Source organism: Lates calcarifer, linkage group LG8, assembly GCF_001640805.2.
Source record: "Lates calcarifer isolate ASB-BC8 linkage group LG8, TLL_Latcal_v3, whole genome shotgun sequence".
NCBI classification, from domain to species: Eukaryota; Metazoa; Chordata; class Actinopteri; family Centropomidae; genus Lates; species Lates calcarifer.
In genome coordinates, this window is record NC_066840.1 from 14,093,091 (window position 1) to 14,099,090 (window position 6,000).

General features: G+C 34.7%; 1 long non-coding RNA gene across 2 annotated transcripts; it reads left to right on the plus strand.

Annotated features, from left to right (window-relative positions):
* The first annotated feature begins 447 nt into the window (after positions 1–447).
* On the plus strand, positions 448–5,409 carry LOC127142739 (uncharacterized). Of its 2 annotated transcripts, XR_007813772.1 has the most exons (6): positions 448–1,180; positions 1,985–2,048; positions 2,668–2,745; positions 3,934–4,000; positions 5,011–5,122; positions 5,308–5,409. It is a non-coding gene; the product is annotated as an uncharacterized LOC127142739 (long non-coding RNA). The 2 variants fall into 2 exon arrangements; XR_007813771.1 differs by having other exon boundaries at positions 5,011–5,409.
* The last annotated feature ends 591 nt before the right edge of the window (positions 5,410–6,000 follow it).

Here is a 6,000-nt window from a genome sequence, read left to right on the forward strand (position 1 = left end):
TTTGGTGGTGTCTTCCGAAGGTCCATCCAGCAACATTTTCAAAGTTAGAATAAGGCAGGTTACTCCTTACATCTGGTTATTCCTACACACGGTCATATTGTGTCTTGGGAATGAGGAACCTTTCTAGTTTACAGCGGACGCTGTGTGATGTGTAAAATTAAAGGTAAAACTGTATATTTTGATTTTGTGGTTTAGCATTGTATTAACAGTCGCTTGTCAGCCTTTGTTCTCAAAGTTTTTTATTTTTTTAGTTAATATATTAGCCTTGTAAGGATTCACTGATATGGCGATTTTTCACAACTCCCACCAGTTTTGTCTAGGGTATTTTAAATTCTTAAGTATAGTTTATGTGATCTGTGCCTTTTTATATACAGTCTATGGTGACTTAATTTTATTAAACCTGTCATCCGTTCACATTTATTTATTTATTCAAAAAACTGTGTCAGTGTAGTAAATCCTCATCATGTAGAGGACCTTGGATGGGGCTGGTCGCAGTGATGAAGCTGGACCCACAGAACCTCCACCTGATGTTCCCAGGGATGGTGTCATCGTCTCCTCTGTCGCCCACAGGCGACAGTGAAGGGCTGTTAAATAAATCAAGTTAAAAAGTATATTTGAGACCCTTGGACCCACTATTAGGGACAATAAAGCTGCTGTAGTTAACTATAGTATATATATATATATATAAATATGTGTGTCACAGAGTGATGCATATTAGCTTGACTGTTACAAATTACATGTGGCTCGTGTCCACTCTTTAAGAAAATAATCACAAATAAACAGATTTTGTGCACTGATGACGCGTCTGGCGCATGGCTGTTCGCCAGATCTTATAATACATCTAAGGCCTCTCTGCCTTTACGGTGGATGTATTTTTTGACCAATCAGAGGCGGTTGGTAGGCGGAACTGTCTGGCCCATCGGCGTTTTTCTGTCAGTGGTAGCTGACGTATGTCGTCATTGGTCACGACGTGCATCGCGATTGGCCACGATGTTCTGCGAGGAGCTCAGAGAGGCGGAGAAACGAAGGCGGAAAACAGACTTAAACCAAGTTTAAACCACTGCTTCGGTTTGCTAGTGCTGGGATAAAACGTGAGTGAGGAGGTCTACGTGCTAAGACAAGGCCTGGGGGCTGCTTTTTTTGTCGAACACGAATGAGACTGGACGCTTAACACGGAAAGGTAAGGCACACAGTCAACGGCTAGCGTTAGCATTGCCGTTAGCATTAGCATTAGCTTTACTTTGTAGTTATATCGTTTAATCAACTGTTTTGGTAGTCTGTTTACAACTCCGCTTGCACTTCTTTGCAATTACTCTGCAGACACTCTGCTTCTTTGTAATTGTATGCTCCATCTTGGTCATAGTAAGTGAGTTTTTGTCCGATTATCATGTCGTGATCATTTTGTGTCTATTTGTGGTGGTAATGGTATCTACTTATGGTCAACTTCTTTGTGGTTGTTTTGCATCTTACTGTCTTTGTAGTTTGCCCACATCATGTAACGTTTCTTTGTGTTCAGTGTGGCAGTTAAGCATCTAAGTTTTGTGTGTCTTTGTAGCTTTGTGGTAGTAATCTGTCCACAGCCATCAATTGATCCCGTTGTATATACTATTGATTAAAAATTGTTTGTAGTGACTTGAGACTTTGTTGAGCTCAGTTTTGTTTTAAATACAAGCTTGAAAACTAGATTTTAACTCAGCTCTTCCACAAGTTTTAAGCCTCAAGAGTAGGTCAATGTATGAGCTGAGAGTACAGTTAGAAATTATTTAAAAACTATTTTAAAAATAGCTTTTCTCTCTGAGATCAATGACGTCATATTCTAGCAGCATAATTAATTTATTCACCTCAAAACTCAAAGTGTGATTGTCAAGATTCTAGTGTTTAGTTTTCAGTGTTGTATTCTTCTGCACTGTTCAGGTTTTGGAGGTGAACTATTCTTTATTACTGAGGTTATTTGTTTTTCAAGTGTGGTACTTGTGTTTTCCAGGTTTACTGGTTCAGCTGCTGCAGCCTGGATGGAAACACCAGCTCTCACCTTACAAACCAAACAGGTATGTGTCCTTAAGATTCACCCAGTCTGAAAAAAAATTGTTAGTGAGCTGAATTATTAATGTTAGTAACAGTGTTAATGTTTAAATCCTTGGTATGTAATGAGTTTAGTATTGAATATAATTGATGTCTGTAAATTGTGTCTGTAAATTGTCAGAAAATAACACTAGTTAATTTTTTAAATTTAATTTTTAAAAACGCTAAATAGTTGTCAGTTAATTTTCTGCCTGTGGCCTGAAGTATATGTAAAAATACCAAAAGTTTAAACCCAAAAGTGTACTTAAAGTTTTTATTATGCAGCTCACAGTAATATACATGATTCCTCCAGTGATTAGTTGACAGATAAGTAATACAGAAATTTAAGAGTTAAGATAATAATTTTAGTTCATTTTTTCCAAATATTTATTGTTATTGATTCTTAAAGATGTGATGCTTTTTCTTGTCATATGTGACAGTAAACAGCCCATTTTCTGAGACACTCCTCGAATGTTTGGAAAATGTTCTGGTTCAGCTGTAATGTTAAATATTTATGTGCGTTTTCATGGTTAAACTGTTGATAAGGAATTGGTAATAGTGTATTGAACTTTTTCCTTTGTATGTTTCTCTTATTATTTCCTCCAGGTGTCACCACTTCGACCACCATCACAGAGAGTCTTCGTACAATGGGAAGTTCTTTGAGACCAGGACTGAGGCCTCCAGGTAATTCACAACACAAATTCACAACACAGAGCTCTGACATTTAACTGTTAATGTTCAGTCATTGATCTGAAGTCTGAATAGTTCGATTTGTCACAAAAGGACCTCACTCATTATTAAAGGTTATTTACATAGTTCATGAATGTACAAAGAAAATAAAGAATTTAAACATCAGCTCTCTCTCTCGCTCTCCCTCGTTCCTGCTCCTCTCTCTCTCTCCCTCTTTCTGTCTCTCCCTTGCTCTTGCTCCTTCTCACTCTCTCTCTCTCCTTCTTTGTCTCTTTTTGTTCTCTCTCTCCCTCCCTCTCTCCCTCCCTCACTCTCCTGGTACACACCAAAAGATTTTTAAAATCTTACCCGATGTAGAAAATGTGAGACCACAGTTCACAGTTTTGTGTGACGTGCAGAGAGAAGACCAACACAGCACACCACACCACACACTAACAGATTCGCCACTAACAACCAGAGTCTGGAGTCTCAGAAATCCAAATCTCACAACTTTAGAGTAAACAGACATGGCGGACAACAATGTCTCTTGCTTGTTGTGCTTCCATCTTCAGTCAGCTTGCTTCCTAATTGACTATCGTTCTGCTCCACGTGACAATCCACAGAGTGCGTGCTCAGCTTTCCTCACAACAGGATTTCTGATCGCAATTATTGAACATGTTTAATATTTATTTGGGCGGCTCCGATTGTTTTCGGAGCAGATCAGGGAGGGTTAAATCACTCTTAACAGACCTCACACCACAGGAAAATCAGGAATCAACCAACCAATAATCAGGCCCTTGCTGATTTTAATTGAGAGGGGGATTTGGGCTGATAATCGGCCCAATAATCTTTTGGTGTGTATCCCGCTTTATTCTTTCTCTCTAATTCTGTCTGTCTTACTACTCTCTCTCTCTCTGTCTCCTTCTCTCCTCCTTGCTCTCACTCACTCACTCTCATGCTTGCTCTCTCAGTTCTCCAGTCAGAGCAGCTTCTTTTGTCTTTGTGTATAAAGAAAATTAGTTCTAGACTAGTTCTGATTAGTCCAGAACCAGTTAGTCCACACTCTGGTTTCTTTGTAGATTTAGTTTTTTTTTCTTCTCTGTTTTGACAGTTTGAAGTTCAATACCCAGAAACTCTCTGTGCTTTTATTTTGATGTGTTAAAAGTCACATCTTTATATTGTTTGTTGTGTTTTTCTCCACAGGATTCAAACTTCAATTCAACCATTAAATCACAGACAGAAGAGACAGACGTGAAGACATTTCCAGAAGGTCAGTGTTAGTTTATTCTTTTCAGTCTGACTCTGTCATTATCTCAGCTGCAGTTTGACACTTTAAAACATGTTGTCTGGAACAAATAGCAACAAATTGAAGCTACTGTAACTCATCAGTTTTAATTAGTATTTTTCAACAATGTAGCTGGAAAAAAAAGTCTAAAAAATATGTATAACAAAATATATAAACTGAAAATGTAAAACCTTAGTTTAGAATAGAATAAAAACCCTTTTAATAAATAGGTTTAAAAAGTAATACTTAAAATAAATACATTGAAAACCTTTTATATTAAGTATACAACCTTAAAAAATGTCAAAAACTAAGTCTGATAAAACCATTAAAATGTAATTTAAAACCTTTAAAAATTGTGTGTAAAAATATATCCTTTTAAAAAATACATTTAACACCTTAAATAAATAGGTCTAAAAAGTAAGGATAAAACATTTAAAATACTTAACAAGTATCAAACCTGTCTTTAAAAATATTTGTAAAACATTAAAAAATAAGTATGAAACTAGTATATATTCAAAATAGGTCTAGAAAAATAAAACACAAGAATCATGACATTTTCTTAAAATAAAATGATTTTTATAATGTCAGTTTCTAAACAGAGAAATGCAACTCAAACATTTAGGACTTTTTAAATGATTTTATTCCAGACAACATTCAACAAATCACAGCAAAGATAATGACATTTGACCACAAGGACACAAACTTGTTAGAGCTGGTTAGGGTAATGTAGTTATGAGCACATTTTTCAAAGATGAACATGTCTACTAAACATCTTTGTGATTATTTAACTGCTTATGATACAATTATTAATTACATGCTTGTATCATAATCGGTTAAATGATCACAAAGATGCTTAATAAAGACATATTGGTCTCTGGAAAAAGTGTTTTCACTTGAACAAGAAGAAACCAACACTGTTTACAGCAGTTAAATGGTGGAGCTCTTTGATCTAATTAACAGCTTATAACACTTGTGTTTTCTTTCATCCACTTCAGGTCTTCAGCTGCTGTCGTCTTCTCCTCCTGCAGAGACAAGAACACGTGTTAATCACAGAAACTGATCAATTAATCTATTTTATTCCAGTTTTACTGCACAGTACTCAAAGAGGTAAATGAAATTTCAAACCTATGAGACAGTTTTTACCTTTCCTAATATTTCTTTACAAAGGACAATAAATAATTTTAGTAAACTTATGTTATTAAATAATATATTATTTATCCATATTAATAACTTATTTTTCCTGACATACTGTGCTATGACATTTTTTCTCCTTTTCTTCCTATTTCAAACAGTGCAATATCAGTGCTCAAGTCCAATCTATACAGTCCTGTTAATACTGTTTATAATTTTTACATACTGTTATATATTGTCTTATTTTATGTCGTGTATCATACTCAAATAAATACTTCTGAACATTTTGCTGGTCTGTTTAATATTGTGTGAAAGTGAATATTTTTAGCCTGAGATGAGTTTTAACCTCAATTATATATTTTAATTGCAAGTAGAAAATAGAATTTATGTATTACAAAATTATTTTTGTGATATTAACTCACATCTATGACTACATATAACTTTTCAGATTCTTGTTGCTTACAATATTACATATTACCTGTTACACTTGGCCACACAGTATACAATGACATTTTTAGACAATTTTTGACACCATACTATACTATGACATTTTTTGACCATTTTGACGCTTTACTATACTATGACATTTTGGACAATTTTCGACACCATACTATACTATGACATTTTTTGGTAGTTTTTGAACCCTTACTATACTATGACATTTTTTGACAATTTTTTATGCCTTACTATACTATGACATTTTTATGCTTACTATACTATGACATTTTTTGACAATTTTTGACCCATACTATACTATGACATTTTTTGACCATTTTTGACCCATACTATACTATGACATTTTTGACATTTTTGACCCCATACTATACTATGACATTTTTTGACAATTTTTGACA